The sequence below is a fragment of the Schistocerca cancellata genome, chromosome 2, assembly GCF_023864275.1.
Source record: "Schistocerca cancellata isolate TAMUIC-IGC-003103 chromosome 2, iqSchCanc2.1, whole genome shotgun sequence".
NCBI lineage: Eukaryota > Metazoa > Arthropoda > Insecta > Orthoptera > Acrididae > Schistocerca > Schistocerca cancellata.
The window spans coordinates 810,862,510-810,888,891 of NC_064627.1; positions in this window are offsets into that span (position 1 = coordinate 810,862,510).

Sequence of the window (26,382 nt, forward strand, 5' to 3'; positions counted from 1 at the left end):
AATGGTATTTGTGATCATGATGCACAGCTAGTTACAGTATATGACATAGCTCCATACATTAATGTAAAACAGTCCTCATAAATGATGTGTTCAGTTAATGATTTAACGATTACAAATTTTAGGGAAAGCTTGAAGCAGTTAGACTGAGATGAGGTGTACCGGGAACCTGATGCTGGATATTTTTGAAAACAGTGTCCCTAAGAAAGCAGTGAAATACAACTATAAGAAACCACGCAAAACTCATCAATTATAAAAATGGATAAAAATATCTTGTAACCGGAAAAGAGAAATGTATCTAATAGCAAGAAGGAGTAATGACCCAAAAACAGTCGAATATTATAAAAACTATGGTAAGGAAAGTTATTAAAAAGTCCAAAAGTATGTTTATTATGTCTGAGATTAACAACTCTGATATAAAATTCAAACAATTTGGAATATTGTTGATGGAGAAGCAGAGTAACCAAGGGCACAGGAAGACTGCATTACCATCAAACTGAATGAAAAGTTTACTAACAAAAAATCAGGAATGAAAATATTTTTAATAATTGTAACACCACACCCGTCACTTATCTGGCTGGTTCAAATGGCTCTGGGCACTATGGGACTTAACATCTGAGGTCATCAGTCCCCTAGAACTTAGAACTACTTAAACCTAACTAACCTAAGGACATCACACACATCCATGCCCAAGGCAGGATTCGAACCTGTGACCGTAGCAGTCGCATGGTTGTAGACTGAAGCGCCCAGAACCGCTCGGCCACCACGGCCAGCACTTATCTGGTTTTGGCGTGTGTTTGCCCCAGCTAATTGACTAACAGATCAACAGAGAGTGTAAGAGTGCCACAATGTCGGATAATGCAAAGAAAGTAATAAGGACCTGTGACTCCTGATTGAACTGCAGTGGTAGTTTTGACATTAATTGATTCAGAATTGATCCCTTTTAATTAAAAAGGGGTGCACATTGATGTTATATCATGATGCACCCATCAGATGCAAATGTTGAACATAAAATTAATTAAGAAAGTGACTTGGGATTTCAACTACTTGGATGAAAACAGATGCAGTCGATTAGCACAGATTTATTTTAACTCACAACCTTCAATTATCACATTACATGACATGACTCTCCTAACAGGCAGTGGTAATAAATTGCGTTTGCGTGGAGTAAAGCGCGATAAATCAAAAGTAATTCCTATCTACTGACCCAGGCGTAATGCGAAGTGTGAGAAGAATTCTACAATACACGGCCCATGAAACCATCATGGAAACTTTGCCGACGTCATCCAACAAATTAATCAGTGGACGGAGCGGTCGCAATATCACCGAATTCAGCGTGGCGGTGCAGCTTCGTTATGCGGACGTTGGCCGACCTCGTGGTGCTGCAAGGCTGCGCTCGTCTAATCACTTCTAGCTATCTTGCTCAGTACATAGCTGAACGAAAACTTCCTATCTCAAAGCTCAATCGTTCCATTTGCCAGGTCCTAAACGGCAGAGTTGCTCGCTCTTTCTCAGGCAAGCTGAGTAAAGAACGCCATGTCCGCACTCTAGGCAAGCTGGGAACGGAAGACTACTATGGGGACTTCCAGTCCGCTCTTCGCCTCGGTTTCCCCTCCAGCAAAATCACTTATGCCAATTGTAGCGCAAGTCGCGTTAATTATGAGTCGCTTCCCAGCGCCGACCAATGCCTGCTCTGGAAAGTGAACAAATTCGCACAAATTTCCCTTAGTCTCAACTTCTGCTATTTAGCTCCTCCCAGGCCACCCATCAAGGTTAGCGTGTGCACAAAACACCAATTTTTCCTGAATTCTGACTCCCAGGAGAGTACTTCAAATTCCTTGGTCCTATGTTCCCATCGGAGGCTGGCGTATTTCATTCTGTCGCTCTTCACCTGATTTACTTCAGACACTGCAGACCGTGAATTCAGCGTGAAGTTGCTACAGTCATGAACACGCATATTTTGGCCTCTGTTGACTGCTCCACCATAGCTTTGCGCGGCTTACTCGCATGTTTAACTGAAAACGGGACGATGGACATTTATCAACAGGCGTACAAGTTCTCCGTCTGCTTCTGGTACACCAGCATGGGGTCAACCATCCACTCACTGTCACTCATCTTAAGGCAGCTGGAGGCCGTGCCCCGTTACTGCTTTCTCAGAGCTTGAGCCACCCTAAACTGCCTATTGTTGCTTCCCTTCGCAGCTCCACAGCTGGCCATGGTCAACTCGGATACTTCCCTGGGATAAACTAAACTCCAGTTAATTGGCGAGTTTCCACAAACTTTTCATGTCATGTGAATTACTTTAAAACCATCACCCGACATTAATTATTCCAATATGTCCATACTATACCCTCTACAAGATGCATTTTGCCTTGTAAGTCATTTTTGTTCGGCTCTACTGTTTGCTCAGCGTGAGTTAGGTGATCTTTAATGACTTCATGTAAGGTGCATAGTTCTTGCCATCTTACATAGCCCCTCCCTTCAAATCAATTTTGTAGTACAGGTGATGACTCCTATGATGTTACCACCTGTGGTACAAAATTAATATCTCCATAACTGGTATTTTTAATCCATCTGCATGATCAGTTACAGGCGATTGATTTCCACTGGCTCCTCTCTGATGCAAACTCCCACTCATTCCTAGGGTACCTGCCTTCAATGACTGGATTTACTGGTAAAGACGTGGTCATTATTTAGTCTTAATTTTACTTCAATCTCTGCTGATTCCTGAGACAATTATTGGTCAGAGTACTCAAAAGAAAACTACAATTATATTACAAGGACACACGTCACAAAGGGCAAATACACATGTTTAAGCACCTCTGTGCTCGTCATTTGAATGGAAAGACCCGCAATTATAACTTAAGGTCCATTGACTCTCAGTTATCCATCCCTATTTGACTTAAATTACTAAAAATATACATGAACAATATTCGTGTAACATTTTGTGAAGTTGATAGTGGTTGCTCTCATTCAGTTATATGTGAACACCCGTTTGACATTTTATAAATAAAGGTTTTTTTTGTGTCTCACTGTCTCTGGACATTTGTATTGTGCATGGTGTAAGTGTCATCTTTACACAATTCAACAAGGTCTGGCCCAGTCTAGTGTCTGGATTGTGTACACACATGTACCTTATATATATATGTATATATATATATATATATATATATATATATATATATATAAAACACAACCAAAATGACAAGAATCATTGCGAACTGAGCAACCACTGTTGTGTATTTGTAACAAGTTATAAGTATGAAATCTTATTCTAACACAAAGAGACGTGGCATGACAAATATATGACGTTTTAACAAATGGCACATTTATAAAATCATAACCTTCTTATAACATATTCATAAACAGAACAAATGAGTACTTTACATTCGTTGAGGTACATGTTATTCATTTGAATCCACACTGACACACACACACACACACACACACACACACACACACACACACACACACACGTGGCACAAGTTTCTTGCAGGAACGGAAGTGACATTAGTTCTGACTAGCAAGTTGAGAGGTGGCTAACGGCTGAGAAGAGAGCAACGTCGATTACCGAGATGGCGCCACAGGCACCCGCATCTTCTTGAGGCAGGATGGCTCTCACCTAAGAGCTTGTTGTTGACATCTCGTCCGTCAGGCACAAGACCCCATCGGTTCATCTATGATCGTTGATCTCTCGCAGCTCAGCTACAGGTCATTGCTCCTTCTATAGACGCTTCAGGGCAAGGGAGGGACCGTGTTCAGATGAGAGTCTATTTTTAGCTGAGGTCCTCAAAGTTCGTGTCATCAGGCGCAAAAGGTCAGCTGTGCTGTCGCTCTACCTGACATGGACCTCTTCATTGCTGACCCCGACCCGTACCGTGTACAGAGACCAGGACCGACCTCTTTGTCATACACAGAGGTGCTGGATGTCACCTCTCCTTGCTGCTGAGTTGACCACCATCCCCGTCGATTCAGGGTGTGGTCTACATGCCATCACCATCGTCAGCTGTGTACTCCCCTCATTGCTGTCGTCCTCGTTCCTTGTCAGCTCGTGCCAGGTGTTGTAGCTTCAACTCCCTCTTGCTCAGTTACACCACCTTAACACACTAAGACAACTAATTTTAGTACATGGAAAGTGCTCATGTTTAACCGTCAGTACCATACATTTTTTAAAGTATGTTTATTATGTCTGAGATTAACAACTCTGATATAAAATTCAAACAATTTGGAATATTGTTGATGGAGAAACAGAGTAACCAAGGGCACAGGAAGACTGCATTGCTATCAAATTGAATGAAACGTTTACTAACAAAAAATCAGGAATGAAAATATTTTTAATAATCATTTTTTAAATGTTGTGGAGAAAATACGATCCAGATGTCCATTCGAAAAGGTAAAGCTATGCATGGGAGACACAATACTTTCACATGGGAATGACGGCATCTCCAACAAGGTATTAAAAGCTTTTTCCCAACAAGTAGGATTCTCAGCCACATACGTAATAGATCACTAAAACAGGGGATAGAAATATTCTATTGTTAAATAATGAATAAAAAGGTGGATAGGTATTATGCCAACAACTACCACCCAATCTCACTCATGACAGCTCTGTTCAAAATCCTTGAAACAGTAATGTAATCAACTGTAGATTCATATATTTTTTAAAAAAAAGTACTAAAAATGCAAATTTGATTTTCAAAAAGGTTAATTGACAGAAAGTGTGATACATGCTTTCGCTGACAAATATTAAATGCTCCAAATAAAGGAACACTGTCAAATGGGATTTTCTGTGATCTCTCAAAGGCTTTTGATTGTGTAAATCATGGAATTCTTTTGGATAAGCTTAAGTATTGTGGTATTTGTGCGATGGTGCACAAATGGTTTAATTCATATTTAACAGAAAGAGTACAGAAGTTTGAAGTAAACAGTTCATATAATCAGCAAAAATCGGCATATTCCTGAAACTGGGAAGGTATCAAGAATGGTGTCACACAGGGTTCAGTCTTGGGTCCCCTTTTATTCTTAATATATATTGATGACTTGCCACTCTGTATTCAAGAAGATGTGAAGCTATTTCTTTTTGCTCATGATACTAGTAATCACACACAACGAACAAGAGTTAGCTGAGGATATTGTACATAATGTCTTTGCAAGTGGACTCTTATTAAATTTTGATAAAACACAGTTTGTACAGTTCTGTGCAGTAAATGGCACATAACCACTGGTAAATATAAGGTATGAACAGAAGTCTGTAGTTAAGGCAAAATATTCTAAATTTTTGTGTGTGTTAATTGATGACAGATTGAACTGGAAGGAAGACATTGATGACCTGGTGAATGTTTGAATTCAGCTACATATGCTATTAGGGTTCTTGCAAGTTGTAGCAATACAGTAAATTAGCTAAATACGCATATTTTCATTCGCTGCTTTCATATGTAATCATATTTTGGGGCAATTCAGCATTACTGAAGAAGTATTCATTGCATAAAATCGTGTAAGCGTGATAATAGCTGGAGCCCAGCCAAGATCATCTTGCAAATATTTATTTAAGGAACTAGGGATGTTCACAGTAGCGTCTCTCTCTCTGTCTCTCTCTCTCTCTCTCTCTCTCTCTCTCTCTCTCTCTCTCTTTCCGTCATGTGGCCAGGACGTCCAACACCTTGTTTTTAATTTTATATATATATATATATATATATATATATATATATATATATATATATATGACAGAAAGTGGTAGTTGAAGCTTGTCCACTCTGTAAGGCAGGACAGACAGCGCTCTGTGGCAGACATGACAGAGAACGATGTTGATGCAGTGCATAAATATTTCGGAGCACATCGTTCAGCGCACATTGTTGAATACAATGGGGTTCTAATATTAACGACTTAATTTTTTTGCCATATATTTTCGGCACTGTCGAGACGCATAACCATTTTTCGTTACTTTCTTTACTGAACTCGTTATTAATGTACCCAATACACAAAAATACTTTTTCTAACCTATAAAGCTGTGAGTATAATCGTGCTCGCGACTGCTCTGTTTGAAAGAGATTTCGTTCATAAATAGATTTTTCTCTTCTACATGCTGAAGAAGTTACAATAGCATGACCATACTAGCGTTAATGGTAACAGCAGAAGTTGCAAGAGTTGATTTCGTTGTCATATCAAAATAGTTCCAAAATGAATCGCAGCAACACTGCGTCATATAAGCCAGTACCGGCATGCACAGCAAATAGGCGGTACGGAGTCTGTCGTCTACAGTGGAAAGGCACAGCCACAAACTATCGCCAGAAGGCAGTACGAGTATCCATTGCGGCCACTTGCCTCAGTCGATTCAGAATCCTCGTTCAAAGCTGTGGGGAATCGAAAATCCGGCGATTTGTCGTATTGTGAAATCCGTGACATCTTGGGAGGATTAACGAATACTGCCGACTCTGACACGGACTGATTGTGGGGAAAGAAACATGGCGAGAGACATCATTTTCGATGTTTCCTGGTACTAACGAGTTTCTCCACTGAAAATAATAAACTGGTGGAATATGAAAACCACTGAGAAGAACGTGCGGTAAAGAAGACAGACGAGTAACGATACGTTTCCGTTACTCCAATTACGAAGTGTAACGATTTGAGGAACTATGAAAACTCGACTCGGTCCGAGTCGGGCACGAATTGTGTGCAGGAAAAAGGCCGTTCGAGTAACGACACATTTCAAACAGTAACAAACTGAAACTTCGTGTCTTGTAGAATACTGGTTGCTCAGTAACGAATACATACGGTATGCCACAGCCTCACCCCATAGCAGACAACCCCCACGTGTTCCCATGTTGATCCAGCTTTGTATGGTCGATACGAAATTGTAACTGACATGTTCAAGTCAGTCAATCAGTTACGTAGTTAATTCATAATACATAGATTATTTTGTATGATAAATCGTAATGATGAAGTGTCATTTTACATTCCATCACAAATTAATTTATGAATATGGTTACATGCTGAACACTTACACGTTTGCATTCCCTTTCTTTTTTAATATACAGATGTGAGTTAATAACTCCCACCTACAGCCTTTTACACATTACAAAAATACAAATCCTCTGTGGATTAGGAGTTGTCAAGGAGAAACTAAGTTTGTTCCCAAAATTTACTTTTCTGTCTAGCAGACATTTTATATCAGTGGGTAAGTGATGAATAGTTTTGGTTGCAGCATTGTGCACCCATTTTTGTGCTAAAGACAACTTTAATGTGAGTATTGGAACAAGGCCTGTTCTGGACCACTCTTAATTGTTTCCAGATGTATCTAAGATCGCGGCCATGACGTCATCCAAGATGGCGGCGTGTAGACTTGGCAACAGTGCATGATGTTATCCAAGATGGCGGCGTAGACGTCAGCTGATAATGCAAGTACCATTATCCAAGATGACATCTTTTGGCAGGAAAGTGCCTCGCCTCCCTCCCCTCCCCACCCCCAGAAAGAAGGTAGGAAGTTAAAATTCCAACAGGATAATGCATCATACCAAAGTTATCTCTACTAACCTAAGAAAATTGTGGGAAGATAGGTCACTTGGGCTACCTCCATTAACCTAAGTTACCCGACTGCCACCTCTTCCTAGGAACTGGCGCCAAGTTCGAATTTTGGCGGTAAATAAATGTCTACATCTACATCTACATCCATACTCCGCAAGCCACCTGACGGTGTGTGGCGGAGGGTACCTTCAGTACCTCTATCGGTTCTCCCTTCTATTCCAGTCTCGTATTGTTCGTGGAAAGAAGGATTGTCGGTATGCCTCTGTGTGGGCTCTAATCTCTCTGATTTTATCCTCATGGTCTCTTCACGAGATATATGTAGGAGGGAGCAATATACTGCTTGACTCTTCGGTGAAGGTATGTTCTCGAAACTTTGACAAAAGCCCGTACCGAGCTACTGAGCGTCTCTCCTGCAGAGTCTTCCACTGCAGTCTATCTATCATCTCCGTAACGCTTTCGCGATTACTAAATGATCCTGTAACGAAGCGCGCTGCTCTCTGTTGGATCTTCTCTATGTCTTGTATCAACCCTGTCTGGTACGGATCCCACACTGCTGAGCAGTATTCAAGCAGTGGGCGAACAAGCGTACTGTAACCTACTTCCTTTGTTTTCGGATTGCATTTCCTTAGGATTCTTCCAATGAATCTCAGTCTGGCATCTGCTTTACCGACAATCAACATTATATGATCATTCCATTTTAAATCACTCCTAATGCGTACTCCCAGATAATTTATGGTATTAACTGCTTCCAGTTGCTGACCTGCTATTTTGTAGCTAAATGATAAAGGATCTATGTTTCTGTGTATTCGCAGCACATTACACTTGTCTACATTGAGATTCAGTTGCCATTCCCTGCACCATGCGTCAATTCGCTGCAGATCCTCCTGCATTTCAGTACAATTTTCCATTGTTACAACCTCTTGATACACCACAGCATCATCTGCAAAAAGCCTCAGTGAACTTCCGATGTCATCCACCAGGTCATTTATGTATATTGTGAATAGCAACGGTCCTATGACACTCCCCTGCGGCACACCTGAAATTACTCTTACTTCGGAAGACTTCTCTCCATTGAGAATAACATGCTGCGTCCTGTTATCTAGGAACTCCTCAAGCCAATCACACAATTGGTCTGATAGTCCATATGCTCTTACTTTGTTCAATAAACGACTGTGGGGAACTGTATCGAACGCCTTGCGGAAGTCAAGAAACACGGCATCTACCTGGGAACCCGTGTCTATGGCCCTCTGAGTCTCGTGGACGAATAGCGCGAGCTGGGTTTCACATGACCGTCTTTTTCGAAACCCATGCTGATTCCTACAGAGTAGATTTCTAGTCTCCAGAAAAGTCATTATACTCGAACACAATACGTGTTCCAAAATTCTACAACTGATCGACGTTAGAGATATAGGTCTATAGTTCTGCACATCTGTTCGACGCCCCTTCTTGAAAACGGGGATGACCTGTGCCCTTTTCCAATCCTTTGGAACGCTACGCTCTTCTAGAGACCTACGGTACACCGCTGCAAGAAGGGGGGCAAGTTCCTTCGCGTAATCTGTGTAAAATTGAACTGGTATCCCATCAGGTCCAGAGGCCTTTCCTCTTTTGAGCGATTTTAATTGTTTCTCTATCCCTCTGTCGTCTATTTCGATATCTACCATTTTGTCATCTGTGCGACAATCTAGAGAACGAACTACAGTGCAATCTTCCTCTGTGAAACAACTTTGGAAAAAGACATTTAGTATTTCGGCCTTTAGTCTGTCATCCTCTGTTTCAGTACCATTTTGGTCACAGAGTGTCTGGACATTTTGTTTTGATCCACCTACCGCTTTGACATAAGACCAAAATTTCTTAGGATTTTCTGTCAGGTCAGTACATAGAACTTTACTTTCGAATTCATTGAACGCCTCTCGCATAGCTCTCTTCACACTACATTTCGCTTCGCGTAATTTTTGTTTGTCTGCAAGGCTTTGGCTATGTTTATGTTTGCTGTGAAGTTCCCTTTGCTTCCGCAGCAGTTTTCTAACTCGGTTGTTGAACCACGGTGGCTCTTTTCCATCTCTTACGATCTTGCTTGGCACATACTCATCTAACGCATATTGTACGATGGTTTTGAACTTTGTCCACTGATCCTCAACACTATCAGTACTTGAGACAAAACTTTTGTGTTGAGCCAACAGGTACTCTGAAATCTGCTTGTCAATTGGGCTGTCTCTACTAAGCTAAGAAAGTTGCGGTAAATAAAGCTCACCTCCACTAACCTAAGTCACCTGACTGCCACCACATCCTAGAAACTGGTGCCAAGTTTGAATTTTGGCAGTAAAGAGAGGTCAGTGGCGGTTTCTCTACCAACATCAGAAAATCGTGGGAAACAAAGCTCATCTCCACTAACGTAAGTCAACCAGACGCCACTTCTTCCTAGGGAGTGGTGGGAGAAGAACTCAGCCTGCACTGGGCTGGTGGAGAGAGGAACAAGTGTACTTTATTTATTTTGGAACAATTTATTTAGGGATGGAGTATATTTATCACAGTGATACAGAACACACGCTCTGACATGTCACACAGCATACAGACCTGCAAACTACTCCTAAATAACTCATGTTTAACGCTCTACACACCGCTTGCTAATTGTAAACTGTCAAATAACGCATTGCACAACCCAAATACATGCGTACCACTCATAAATAATGCAATACATTTATGTCCAGAGAGCCAAACAACTCAAATTGTCAAAATAATTATCCATCTAAAAGACTCTGCAAGCATGATGTTTAATCATCAACTATTGAAATCATGCATCAGTCTTTATTTAAACAATTAGAGGCACCACCATCCAGTGTGTTCGCCAGGAGGTCCGCACTCCAACTGACCTAGCACACAGTACCACCACCAGAGGGCACTGTCGTTCGTTCCGTGATGTAATCCAAGATTGTGTGGGAGAAATGGCAGGGAAACGACTCTGCATGTGCTGGACATAAGTTTTTATTTTGCAGGCAGTGCCTCCACCAAGAGATCTAGACTCCAACTGACCTACTACACAATACTGCCACCAGAGGGTGCTGTCATCCCCCTGTGACATAATCCAAGATGGTGGTCTGAAGTAGGAAAATGTCGCGAAAATGACTCAGCCCGTGCTGGGATGCTGGAGAGAGTTAGGAAGGAGTGTACCATATTTACTTTGGAACAATTTATTTAGGTATGGAGTATACTTATCACACTGATACAAAACATGTTTGGGGTCACGCCACACAGCCCACAGACCTGTAAACTACTACTAAATAACTCTCTGCATACACGCAAACAACTCCTAACTTACCGAAATAATTTCAGTACAAACCTGCAAACTGCTCATAAATAATGCAGCACACCGATGTATAGACACACTCAGTACTCATCAACTGTCCAAAGAGTGCATAGCACAGCCTACTGACCCACTCGCAAAATAATGCAATCAACACACACAAGCAACGACCACCACCACCTGTCTACCAGCCGGAGTGGCCGGGTGGTTCTAGGTGCTACAGTCTGGAACCGCGTGACCGCTATGGTCGCAGGTTCCAATCCTGCCTCAGGCATGGATGTGTGTGATGTCCTTAGGTTAGTTAGGTTTAAGTAGTTCTAAGTTCTAGGGGACTGATGACCTCAGAAGTTAAGTCGCGTAGTGCTCAGAGCCATTTGAACAATGTCTTGTCCACTAGAGCACACAGAAGGCTACCTGCAGCCCCGCGAAGTGACACGGCCGTCAATTGTCAAACTATACACAGGTACCCTCAAGCATGAGGCGGCGACATCACTTTCATACTTAATACCTGCGAAATTCCGCTCGACAGAGACACTAGAAGGGCGCACGTGCCATCACAGCCACGCGCCATCGCTGGATACAGTTGAAAGTTACCTGTGTAGCACATAGTGAATTGCTCCTACCTGGACATGAGAGACGTGTCTAACCATGCTTAACTGCCCAGCGTAACTGATGCAATGCCGCGAAGTGCGTGCGCGTAGCTACAAACCACCACAAATGCATCTAACAAGGCTAAGTAAATTCAGAACTGAGTCGACCTCTTGGAAATTGTATAGTGTCCCAGCAATAGTTAACGTTCGCTTTCTTGAAGTCTCAGCTTATATGATCGCAAATTCTTGCCCTAACAGGACCTTTTTACGGAAATAGCGCAGAATAACACCGAATGCAGTCTTCCCCACAGTCCCAATGTGTTATTCCGCCCATCGCATGTTACCCTTCCTGCTTTCAACACACACAAGCGTTCCCACCGCATTGTAGAGGCTCCTATATCCCAGCAAAATGGATGTGAATGATTCGAGCATTATGATTGGCTCTTATCGAATTTATCCGCTGAATTACTGATGCCGCCAGTATCAAAGCACCATCCACCTTTTCTTTCTTTCTGCAGATGGGACTTTCAGCGGTAAATTTTGCACAGATCGCTAAATTGCACTGACAGTTAAACCCGCAATGTTGTCTATGGATCATCAAATACATATGAGACTCACAAGAATTTTGGAAGCCAGGAACATATTTACCAGTGTAACTACAATTAAATATTGCGATTGCTGATACAGTCTGACACTGACCGATGTACAGGTAATGTCTCCTCTTGACACCTGTGCTATGAAATGAATCTCAGTATCTATAGCGCACACAAAAAAATCTCTCTCATACCATCACAGTTATCGATGTGCTGAATCTATACATCCCTCATGATAGGACACATAGGCAGCCTCTCTAGTCATGCCACAACATAAAACACAGTAACTTTACAACGCAATATATACACATTTTCTACAACGTAAGCCACAGTAACTTCACAATACAATATCTACACATTTTACACAAACAATGCAGTTATCTTTTATATCTGTACAGCACATGAAAAAATTATAGTATGCCTACACTCACACCAGCTATACGTCATGATGCGCCTCAGTCCTTGGGAAGCACCATCCGCCTTTTCTTTGTTTCTACAGACGTGACATTCAGTGGCAATAAACTTCTTTACACTGATCGCCATATTGCACCGACAACTAAACCTCGCAAAGTGCCATACATATCGTCAAATACGGAAAGACTCAATTACACTACTCCCCCACTGAGGACGGGAGCTTGAATATTAGAGCATGAAACCGATCTCCAATCCCGCAATATGTCACTGCATACCATGTCGATGTAGGAAACATACAATTCATATCCCCCACCATACAAAATCATCCCTTTTACATCAGAAATCCATCAGTGTATCGAAGGCACTCTCAGAAGTGTTCTACAAATTCGTACTCATCTTCCCTCGGCACAAACACGTTACTCTTTGTGCTCCAAACCTGTTGTACAGAAAACAGAGCAAACACTCTCCAAATCTGGAGGTGACTGGTTACAGTCAAGTACAGTGCTATATTAACCTCCCCATCAGTGCATTTGGGCTAGGTGTTGGCAGCTGTGCTACACTCACAAGCAATTTTAGAACACAGAACGAGAGGTTATGTCATGATCGCGTGGATAGATCTGACATAAAATCGATAGAATTCCGAAAAATGACGAATGAATAGGTATAAATTGACTGAATATACATCGAAATGCTGGGAAATTGAGGAAGTACTTGTGTATCTTCTGGTTCGTGCCCAACAATTTGTACATAGGAACAAGTATGTGGCAGCAAGAGGAATCCGAGAAAATATCGACATCAAAACGAAGTGAACAGGGAGGCAGTTAATTTTTCTCTGCCGAGGTAGCATTATACTGTATGTTATTGAGGTACCACTTATACACGCGAGTTGACTACTGTATTTGATGCTTTTCAGGAAGACAGAGAACGATCCACCTCTAAACTTACTTGCATCTGCGTTAAAGGATAACAGAGTGGAGGGAGTGATCGATTGAGATGGAGCTGTACCGAGATATGATTCAAAGGTTGACTCATGATGCATTCTAGAGAAGGAGAAGTTGCTGGAGGTCAATTTTTCCACTGTTCTGTCAGGATACATCTGTCACATGACGTAGCCTGTGTTCTACTCGTATACAGCCATGTGGTCTGAATGTGATTTAAAGCACTGTCTACTTGCGATCGTTAACGGTAAACATGTCGGTCATCAGAGGACTTCCATCTCATGTGTGATGAAACGAGGCACATTCCTTTAAATGAACTTTGATTTAACCCAGTGTTGAATTGAACTCACTTTTTACTGAGTTTAACGAAGGCGATGTTGGCCTGATATATTCGACAATGCCCTTTGGCTACACTGACTAAAGGATTATTCTAAGAAATACCAAATTAAGATAACCTGAAGATACCTAAATAACGCGAAACGCGTCGTTGAAAAGTAAAAAACTAAAATTGCAAGCAAGACTGTTTTTAACCAATACATAGGAGACGATCTGAGTAGCCCTCTTAGATTATTTGCAGATAATGCTGTCATTTACCATCTTGTAAAATTATCACATGCCCAAAACGAATTGCAAAATGATTTAGATAAGAAGATATCTGTGTGGTGCAAAAAGTGGCAATTGACCATGAATAAAGAAAAGTGTGAAGTTATTCACATGAGTACTAAAAGAAATCTACTAAATTTTGATTACACGATAAGTCACAGAAATCCGAAGGCTGTATTTCAACTAAATACTTAGGGACTACAATTACAAATAACCTAAATTGGTACCATCACATAGATAATGTTGTGGGTAGAGCAAACCAAAAACTGTGATTCATTGGCAGAATACTTAAATGGTGCAACAGTTCTACTAAAGAGACTGCTTACACCACACTTGTCCGCCCTATTCTGGAGTACTGGTGTGTGGTGTGGGACCCGCATCAGTTGGGACTGACGGATGACATCGAAAAAGTTCGAAGAAGGGCGGTTCGTTTTGTATCATCGAGAAACAGGGGAGATAGTACCACAGACATGATACGTGAATTAGAGTGGCAATCATTAAAACAAAGGAGTTTTTCGGCTCGACAGGATCTTCTCATGAAATTTCAATCACCAGTTTTCTCCTCCGATTGCGAAAACATTCTATTGGCACCCACCTACATAGGGAGAAATGATCATCACGATAAAATAAGAGAAATCAGGGTTCGCAAAGAAAAATTTAAGTGCTCGTTCTTCACGCGCGCCGTTCGATAGTGGAACGGTAGAGAGACAGCTTGAACCCTCTGCCAGGCACTTTATTGTAAATAGCAGAGTAATCACGTAGGTGTAGATGTAGATATCAGCGTCACCTGGCGAGGAATGACTGCTCGTCAGAAACACGCACGGGCCGGCCGCAGTTGCCGAGCGGTTCTAGGCGCTTCAGTCCGGAACCGCGCGACTGCTACGGTCGCAGGTTCGAATCCTGCGTCGGGCATGGATGTGTGTGATGTCCTTAGGTTAGTTAGGTTTAAGTAGTTATAAGTTCTAGGCGACTGATGACCTCAGATGTTAAGTCCCATAGTGCTCAGAGCCATTTGAACCATTTGAACACGCACGGTGCATGTATTATCACTGAGCCTGCTGTCTGTGTGTAGAATGGGGAAGGCGCGCGATCGACGAGTCTGACCGAGAGCAGGTTGTGATGGCAGTTTCGAAAACTGCACGACTTGTCGGGTGCTCGAGGAATGCTGTCGTGAATGTCTTCAACACATGGCGAAACCAAAGTGAAACCACGTCCAGACGTCGTGGGGTTGGACCGCCACCCATCGTTACAAATGTCGGATGTCGTAGGCTGGACAGACGACCAACTAACGTGAGACTTTAACGCTTGGTAGAGTACAAGTGTGTCTGAACACACGGTGCACCGAACACGCCTGACGATGGGCCTCCGCAGCCGACGACCCATGCACGTGTCAATTTTAACACCACGACATCAACAACAACTACTGAAATGGGCACGTGACCATCGGTACTGGACGATTACAGTGGCAGAGTATTGCATCGTCTGATGAATCCAGATACCTTGTTCATCAACTGATGGGAGGGGGCGAAGCCTTCGTCTTCCAGAGGAACAGGTCCTTGACAACTGTACTGCCAGAAGGAAACAAGCTGGCGGCGTGGGGAATATTCACGTCGGCATCTACGGGTCTAGTGAATCTCGTGCAAGGCACAATGTTGGCCAAGTGGTATCATACACTGGTTGCAGACCACGTACAGCCCTTCATGATGGCAGTGGCATGTTTCAACAAGATAATGCACCATGTCACAAGACCAGGATTGTGATGGAGTGGTTCGAGGAACACAGTGGCGAATCCCAATTGATGTGCTGCCCCGCCCACCCCCTCCCCCCAATCCTTCAGATCTGAACCCGATCGAAAGCATCTGGGATGTGATCGAATGTGACGTGTGAGGTCAAAGCCCCCACTGCACGGAATTTACGGGCATTAGGTGACTTGTGTGTGCAGATGTGGTACCAACTCCCTCCAGCAACCTACCAAGGCCTCACTGCTTCCATGCCACGACGCGTCACCGCTGTTATCCGTGCCAAAGGTGGGACATACTGGCTATTAGGTAGGTGGTCATAATGTTCTGGCTGATCAATGTAGAATGCAACAAATTAATTATTTCAGTTTATAACAAGGACTTAGCACCCACTTAACTGCAGTATCTGTTAATTAACTTACTCACAATAGAATGCAAGTATTGATGTAACTTTAATGTACGCAGCTTGTATGTAAAGAGACTACTAGTGCTAAAGATTCTAAATCAAACGACCTAAGATTTAAGATCCGTCGTTAGCTACTTTCAAAAATATGAACTTAATAATGAATGGATGAGCTCTACTTAAAGTATTGAAAAGAAAAACAGAATAATTAAACTGGATTCTCTAGGTTAACTGTAAAAAACGTAAATAAAAATACGGCTGCAACACGACCATACGATCTTTTCGAGTTTTATGGACTAATTCGTAAATAAAACTGATATATTTAAGAGGAAGCTGAAAAACGCACTAATACATGTATTTGATGAGTCAGTTGTACTAAAGTAAGCGTTATTACAACCTCAATAACTTATCTTTACGAGAGCGCAAAAACTTGTACGTCCCGCCTGGCGCAGGACTTTCAACTTGTAAGGGATCGGAGGAAAGGTGATGTTTTCGTCATTAGGATAGATGATAGTAAGGGAAGAAAAATTATGGCGCATAAGTAGTCATTTTTTCCTTCGCTCAATCCGTATATGAACTAGGATAGGCAATGTGTAATACTGGTATGCAATAACCTCTTCCATGCACTGCAGAGTGATTTGCGATCTACATTCGTAGATGTAGAATGATAAATCCTGCTTGATTGTACTGTTAGTACCACTCGATGTCTAACTTGCCCGTTTGACTAACAAGGCGTGTAGAAATGTCTGATTTAAGACCAATGTGCCATCTGGCGTGCCATTGTCCTACAGAAATCAGAACCATCGAAGTGGAATTCTTGAAAAGGTGTGGCGGGTGATACTTGAGTAACATTTCTAACACCTCTCATACTTAACTCCTTGACGTACAGGAGGCCTTCTCCCGACTGTGTATGGTGCCACTCACACACTAGTCATTTATTTTGATTGAGACACATGTATCACATTCTAGAGAACGGCAATTCAAATTCCAGTCCAACCACCGTAGCTTTGGCAGGTGCGAGGATGGTTCCTTTGAAACAGACACTGTCGATTTCCTTTCCCATCCTATCACAGTTCTGCTGTCGTCGACGGGACGTTAAATCCTAATCATCGTCCCCTTCTTTAATCGCAATTAATCAAATGTATTTTATGATCTTCGAATCATTCGTAGACTTTTTACCTAAAATTGCAAATGACACAATAAGAGAATATTTGACGAACGGAGATCAGTATGTTATTTACACCGATGGATGGATATTAAGGAAAGTAACAATAGGTGTAGAATATGAGAAAGAAAGCTGCACATCTTCAGTGAGCCAAACAATACTCAAACTGGACAGTTGATGACTGAAAGCGAGTAGTGTGGACAACGAGCAGAGAGATTTTGCTTCTTTTCTAATGATACAAGTCGTCGAATGCACCGACGGTGCGATGAAGCATTTAGCCAACAGTGTATGAAGGGTGCAGTCCAGGCCGGAGATGGTTCTCTGATTACTGGGCCGACTCATTCAGGTTACGGTAAAAAATTAACCGTGGATATTTTCCAGATTCTCGGAGATCAAATGTCCTCTTTTTCATCTTTATATGGCTTATGCCGTGGACACTGTCGTCTTCCAGAAGACTGCAGCCGCATACGTTCTGGTTTGACTAATACTCAGGCAAATGATCGCATCTCAACTGGATCGCTAAATCACCCATTTTAAGTCCCATGGAAAATGTTTATGACTGCCTGAAAAAGCAGGTGAAATGCAGCAATCAAAACCTCGCAGGAAGTTTGCAGATGGATTAAAGTGTAAGAGATGTGGACTCTGATCACAATTAGTTGGTTATGAACCATAGGTCATAACTGAAGAAATTTCAAAAAGGTAGGAATTTAAGGAGATGGGATGTGCATAGATTGAAAGTACCAGTGGTTGTTAGAGTTTAAAATGAATCATTACGCTTGGAGAAATACAAATTAAGTAAATCTTCTGCCCAGTGTCTTAACTTGTTCACTAATCATTTCTGCAGATGTCCAACTTTCCTGCGACGACAGTTGCTACGCTGTACCACACCTCTCCGTACCATTGTGTATCAAGTTATACACGACAGGGAAAATAAATTCAATAGAAGATGAATAGGTAGCTTTGAAAGATGAAACAGTGAAGGCAGCAGAGGATGAAATAGGTGAAAGACAAGGACCACTAGAAATCTTTGTATAACACACGAAATATCAAATTCAATGAACGAAAAGAGAAAATGTAAAAACCCGACATATGAAGCAGGCAAAAGAGAATACAGAAATTTAAAGATGACTGATACAAAGTGCAAAATGGCTTATCAGGTAAGGCTAGTGGATGAATACAAAGCTGTACAGGCATGCATGACTGGGAGGAAAGAAAGATGTCGCCTATGGGAAAACTAGAGAGCAGCTATAGGCATATCAAGAGCTCAGACGGCAAGCATGTACTAAAGAAAGTAGGAGAGATGACAGATGTAAAGAACATACGGAAAGTTTGTACAAGGGAAAGATAGACAATACTATGAAAACAGAAGAGGAAGTAAATGGAAAAGTGAAAGATCTTCCGCGATAAGAATTACACAGACTATAACTGCTATAACTTAATATTTGCGGCAGTCCAAAAAGATGTTGCGTGACGGTATTTAGACTAATTTTAAATCACCAAGAACACACGCCACTTGGCCTGCTTAAGACTTCTTCATTGACTTCTGCTTAGCAGCCATCTCAGAATCATCACATCTTCGCTACCAAAGAATAAACAAAATAAATAAAATATTAAATATCTTACATCATGTTATCAGTAATGAACTATAACTATTAACGGTCTTGGCAACTTCATAAAATATAAAAATTCCGTTTAGAATCATCACTGTTGCCTTTACAAGACCTAAGTCAAAACAAGTCCCTGGAGAAGACTTTCCCTCAGTAATATTGGAATACTGTTGGAAAGCCAGCCATGGAAAAACAGTTCCATCTGGTATGCAAAATACATGGTGGCGCACGAAATGTGTTACCAATTCTTTCTTTCACAATTTACGACGCACATTAGATATCCTGCTAGGATCTCTACAGCAGTACCAGCAGAGCTTGGAAAAACAAATGAGTTACGAAATGACGTGTAATTCACGATACTGCCGCTAGGAGACTAGTAAGCAGCAATGGCTGACAATGGAAGACTGACGACACAGCGACGATTGGCAATTGTGTTACTTTTTCATGAAACGAAAAGCCTTGTTGTGGCTCAGAGCCGTTTTCGACGACAGGTACAATGGGTACCTTGCAAGAAGACCATCCACAGGTTGTACGATAAATTTGTACAGGAAGGGTCAGTATTGGAAGCGAAGCGACCTCGGCCTAAGCCTGTTTGTTTGAAACGGTACGAATTGCTGTACAGAGAAGTCTTGGGAAATCGTGTAGAAAGGCAGCAGTGCAACTGGGGATATCCAGACGCTCCGTTAACGCATTCTTAAAAGTGACCTCCATATGTACCCATACAAGATGACCTGTGCACAGAAGCTCACTGAAGAACACAAGCAGCAGAGACTACTGTTTGCTCAGTGGGCGGAGGATAGGGAAGAAACTCTCAACAACGTTTGGTTTTCAGACGAGGCGCATTTTCATTTAGACGGTGAGGTTAACAAATAAAATGTACGCTTTAGGGCCACTGAAAACCCAAAAGTGCTTCACGAACGACAACATTATGCTCCGAGGATTACAGCGTGGGCAGCAATTTCCAGTCACTGACTTATTGGACCCTTTTTCTTTGAAGAAACTGTGAACAGCGAGCGTTATTTGAGCATGCTTCACAATAGCTTCATTCCACAGCTTCTTGCTACTGTGTTACCCTTCAACATGCTGTGGTTCATGCAAGATGGAGCAAGGCCACATACTGCAAACACTGTGTTGGAGTTTTTACACGAGCATTTCGACATGCGGATCATTTCACTCAGGTTTCCAGGTCGCTTCAATGACGGACAAAATTGGCCCCCCAATAGTCCATGTGACTTTTTTCTTTGGGGGTACCTAAAGGAAAAAATTTTCCCGAAACGTCCACGTGATTTAATGGAGCTCAGAGGACTTATTCTTCAAGATTGCAGTGAAATTACGGAAGACATGTGTCATAGGGTAATCACCAACTTCAGTGTTCGTTTGAAGGAAGTTAAGAAACGAATGGTGGACATATTGAGCATGTGCTGAGTTAGAACAAATCTCCATGGACGGCATTTCATTGTAGTATATGTTCCTTTCAGATTGTATTGACAATAAAGTTTACATTCAAAAACAAAATGGTAACACATTTCGTGCGCCACCATGTATATGAAACAGGCGAAATACCCCGAGACTTCAAAAAGAATATAACAATTCCTATTCGAAAACGGTTTGTGCTGACAGCTGTAATTATTAACGAAGCATTTACGAAATATTTTTAGTAAAAATGTAAAACTGGTAAACAGCGCCCTCGGACCAAATCATTTTTGGTTCTGAAGAAATACGGAAATGAAAGGCAAACAGACGTTTGTAAAATGTGTCAATTTAGAGAAATGTTTTTTTCAAAGTTGTCTAGACTACATTCTTTGAAATCCTAAAGGTAGCCGGGATGAAATACGAGGAGTGTAACCAAATTTCAGTTATAAGAGTCGGAGAACTTAAAAAGGAATGAGGGATGTTAGAAAGGTACATTGTAGAGGGAGAGAAAGCCTCGAATACAGTAAGCTGCTTCATATGGGCGTAAGATGCAATACATACGTAGAGGGGACAAGGCTCATACAGCAGACTACCGTGAAGTGCTGTATCAAACCAACCTACCGAGTGAACACTACAAAAACAATATGGCGTATCTGAAGGACTTTATTGATTCTTTTCCCCGCCGAATTAAATCCGTTATCACATTTAGAGGACGTGTAACAAGATATTCGCGTCTGATGATGATGGTGATTGGTTTGTGGGGCGCTCAACTGCGTGGTCATCAGCGCCCGTACAAAGTCCCAATTTTTACAGAGTCCAATCTTTTCACAATCGAATATAGCCACTGTCACGAATAATGATGATGATGATGATGAAATGATGAGGACGACACAAACATCCAGTCCGCGGGCAGAGAAAGTCCTCAACCCGGCTGGAAATCGAATTTGGGAGCCCGTGATCCATAGGTAGCAACGCTAGCCACTAGACCACGAGCTGCGGACTATTCACGTCTGGCGGGCGGGAAGGGGTTGTTTAATTTTTGTCAGGTAAGCTTAAAATAAAAACGCAATACTACTTGCTATATTCTCATGATAAAGGAAGAATAAACACTCTGAAGCAAAGATTCTACATGAATGAATGTTTATATGCATATTATGCGGGATGTGCTCTGTACACACACTACTTTATTAAAAGTATACGGACATCGCTATGTAATGCGGAATTCACCACCAGATGTAATGAGACAGACTCGCCAGAATAAAAGAACGCGATGGGATATTTAATTGTGTAGTTAATAGGGAAGTAGTAACAGCGGAATGGGTCGTCCAGGAGAGCTCAGTGAATCTGAGCGTAAGCAGCAAATGGGTAAGTTGCACCTAAACCCTTTTGAAGCTGCCCATGTCTAGTGCTGGTAACGTGGTTGTGAACGCGAAGGAACCGCAACAATTGAACGAAGACAAGCATGTACTGACGGATAGCTACGTCGAGTATTTCGGAGAATGGTTGTAAAAAATCGCATGAAATCAGCGGAAGGAATCACTCGTGTCCAGCTAGCACAATTAATGTGTGTTTTCAGCTAAGAGCCTGGGGTACAATGGCTGAGCAACTACTCATAAGCCGCAAATTTCTATCGTCAGTGCTCAACTACGCTTGAGGTGGTGCTATACCCAGTTACATTCCGATGGAAACGTTTGGATTTGCGGAATTTCTGGAGAACGTTACCTGCCGCCACGTGTACTGCCAATAATGAAGTACGGAAAAGAAAATGTGTTACGGTATGGGGTTGTTTTTCGTGTGATTCTCTCATTGCGTCCAAGAAAACGCTGGATGTGGCAGGGTATTAACACATTCATAGCACTGTGTACTGCGTACTCTAGACGAACATTAGATTAAAACGGTAAGTTAAAAATAATATTAAAAAGCATGCGTACCGCCACGTGCTATGCGAACACAAACAACATATTTCTCGCATAATCTTGAGTGGTAAAGTTCTACAAATGATTTTCCTGAAACGATTTTATAGCAAAGAATTACTTCATAGCTTGACTTTTAAGATCGTGAATAATAATGACATTACACAAAAAGACTGTTTTTTTAACAGGTTGATTGTTCGAAACATTTACTTTACACGAAAAATTAACGTATCTAAAATCATCTCTATTCTTCGTCGAAAATGTATGTGTGGGGGAGGAGAACTTCCTTAGCTGTAAGCAATCCATGAGATGTGTCTCAACCAAATTTCGATACAACAATTAATTTTACAACAGAGTACCAACTACATGCAAGTATGCAAAGCTCAGGATTTATCTTGAATCACTGTTCGTCTCAAAACTCTTTCCAAAATCCATAAATACTCTCACCATGTCTTATTCAATCATTTTCATCAAATCTGTTTCAATATTTGGCAGCTCAATACCAGACAAAAATTTCCTGACCATTCAGTTCCACGTCTGCTTCCTAACACATCTGGATTAACAATAATGGTCCGTTTGTGAGCGCCCTAGAGCAGAGACGGTGTAACAACGCAACCAAAGATCGCGGATCAACATGGCTTGCTCTCTAATGTGTGAATATCGATATATGAACGGAAGAAGTTCACATTTCTGTAATGAGCAAGGTGACATGCTCATCTCACACGGTATACCCTTCTAATCCTCAGATATGCTGCCTCCAAACACAGCATTAACATAAACTGATATGTCAAAGTGAGATTATCTGGCAATATTAGGACCTCAAAAACCTTATGATGGCCATGTACGCCAGTAACTTTGACATTCACCTTTCATTCTTCTAGAAATTGCAAAGTGGTGTTGCCAGTTGTAGGGAAGCAGCCTACTCACACCTTATAAAATTCACATCAGTCTTTCCATTGTGTGCCAGCCAGTCCGCTGTAACTAGCTCTGATGTCATAAATATTGCGCAATACTTTAAAATCAAGTAAATAACCTGAAACGTTTCTAGCATGTCAGGAGTAATACAAAATCAATATGTGTTGGATATCAGTTCAATAAATTTAACCATTTTCGAAATTTGGATGTTTTTCTGTAAAAATCATTGGCGCAACAGAAAAGAGCTAGAAACTTAAAAATTTATATTTAGATTCCTTTTGCATAATAATTTAGTAGAAACAGTATTCTGGATCCCACAAATTAAAATTTTAGTTGAAATTCATGATTTCTGGTTTTTATCTTAAAAATTAAGGAAGCAAGATAGATTAAGTAGGCGAATAAATAAAGCTAGGATGTTTAAATTTAAGTAGAAGGGAGATCCGCTATAATCATAAAGATGTGAGAAGTTTCAACTGAATAACTATAAAACTATAGCGATAGCGTGTCTCCAAAGGGCAAGTTCAGAGCTCGTCTACTGCGTGTAGTGTAATTAAATTAATTATCTCGCCCAAAATATTTGACTTAGACACGTCAGACTTTTAATATGATTACTTACCTGTGTGCTGATTGCACATTTAAATTGAGAGCTTCATCGGACATCAGCAAAGGAAGCAATGATTTATTCGATAACTTAAAGTGGTGCATTACTAGCCCAGACATTTAAATTGAGAGCTTCATCGGCCATCAGCAAAGGAAGCAATGATTTATTCGATAACTTAAAGTGGTGCATTACTAGCCCAGCGGCTAGTCGGGAGAGCAGACCTGATCAGGCCCCAGTTCTCTCCAGACGCTGATTAGCGTACCACCTGTGCCGGGAGTCGCGTCGCATCGGTATCGTTGATATAAACAAGCCTCGGATGCTGTAATAAGTTACTCGGGATACGCATAGCCATGAAATCGTTTTCGAGTGAAGTGTTAATTTTGGGATGACGTTAATGATCTAGCTTTAGTTTGCGTATGTCGTATTTTCACGTGCCGCCGCAGGACAGACATTCTACCATTATTTAGCGTGGCGTTTGATGAACATTATCATGAAATTATGGCGAGCATTCACTTAAACATTTAATTTGAACAGTTATAGTTGCATAAGCGCATTACACTCTGAACTGCTCTGGTAATTGGATTGTGTGGATTCTTTTTGGTCTGTGACTTTCAGAATATAGTGAACATTTTAGAGAGAATGATTTTTGATTATGAATCCCAGACAATCTCCTAATTCCTCAGAGCTATAAGCTGTAGCTATAAATGTATTTCTCAGATGAAGTGGGCACTAGGAATTCTAATTACAGGCTTCACGTTTTGCTAATCACTTTCTGGTTGCCAATATTGTAGTTAGAGAGCCAGTGTTGAGAACGGCAAACAGCATAAATACAAAACATTTATTCTATTATTCCACCCGCCGCCCCACACAGTATATCAGTATATCAGTGACTTTAACCACTATGGTCGCAGGTTCGAATCCTGCCTCGGGCATGGATGTGTGTGATGTCCTTAGGTTTAAGTAGTTCTAAGTTCTAAGGGACTGATGAACCCAGCAGTTAAGTCCCATAGTGCTCAGAGCCATTTGTAATCTTTTTGAGTAGACTATTCAGCCTGCCGCCAGCAATTGGATCACAATGCTAGCACCTTTAATTTGAGTTACTGCATGAATTTTTCTCGTCAACACATCCATCCTCCAATGTCAGCAATTTTTGCTAACCGAATGTGATGTCCGAAATAACAGATCATCGTTACTTCAGCAAGTCAAAAACAGCCATACCTTTAAGTTTTCGTTGTGCAATGAGTATTTCTAAGATTTCTGTATTGCAAACACTGGTTGTGAGCCGAAATATCAAGGCCAAACCGCTGCAATCCTGAATTCTCACAGAAGGTCAAAAACAACTGTATTGCGTTGAGTATTTTCTGGCTGATTGGTGCTTACTCCTTCCACAGCAATGAATTTTTAACTACGGCTTTTAGTGCCCACTATCAATGTCCAGTCTAGATATTACCTTTTTAGTCCCTTCCATACTACTACTTTGATGTTTACTGATGTTTGTAGAGCAGTTACTTCGACAGAATATTCGAAAAGATAATAAATTGCCACAAATAAAGTTGAACACTGATAAACGAAAAATGTTGTGTCTTAATGAGTAGATGAATAAAATAATGCCTCAGTCAATGTGTTTCACTCAACTGAGGCCATCGGCTATAACACAAAGCGATTCACAGATTATGACTAGTACAGTGAGAAAAAATATAGTAGAATGAGATACTGTACTTAATGAAATAATACTGGAAGAAATGGATAAAATCTCCCACTGAATTTTGAAAAACATCAAGACGACCTCAATGACCTGGTCGTTTCACTAACAATAATAACAACCGATACAAGCAAAAGACAAACAGCAAGATGACTCCTTTCAGATCAATTGTAATTAATTAAATCTACTTCTATAAATCCTAAGCCAACTTTCTCTTTGCGGCTACTTTTGGTACAAAGCAGATAACTCAAGACAAAAAATACGTATAAGTCATGCTCATATAATATACACTCCTGGAAACTGAAATAAGAACACCGTGAATTCATTGTCCCAGGAAGGGGAAACTTTATTGACACATTCCTGGGGTCAGATACATCACATGATCACACTGACAGAACCACAGGCACATAGACACAGGCAACAGAGCATGCACAATGTCGGCACTAGTACAGTGTATATCCACCTTTCGCAGCAATGCAGGCTGCTATTCTCCCATGGAGACGATCGTAGAGATTCTGGATGTAGTCCTGTGGAACGGCTTGCCATGCCATTTCCACCTGGCGCCTCAGTTGGACCAGCGTTCGTGCTGGACGTGCAGACCGCGTGAGACGACGCTTCATCCAGTCCCAAACATGCTCAATGGGGGACAGATCCGGAGATCTTGCTGGCCAGGGTAGTTGACTTACACCGTCTAGAGCACGTTGGGTGGCACGGGATACATGCGGACGTGCATTGTCCTGTTGGAACAGCAAGTTCCCTTGCCGGTCTAGGAATGGTAGAACGATGGGTTCGATGACGGTTTGGATGTACCGTGCACTATTCAGTGTCCCCTCGACGATCACCAGTGGTGTACGGCCAGTGTAGGAGATCGCTCCCCACACAATGATGCCGGGTGTTGGCCCTGTGTGCCTCGGTCGTATGCAGTCCTGATTGTGGCGCTCACCTGCACGGCGCCAAACACGCATAC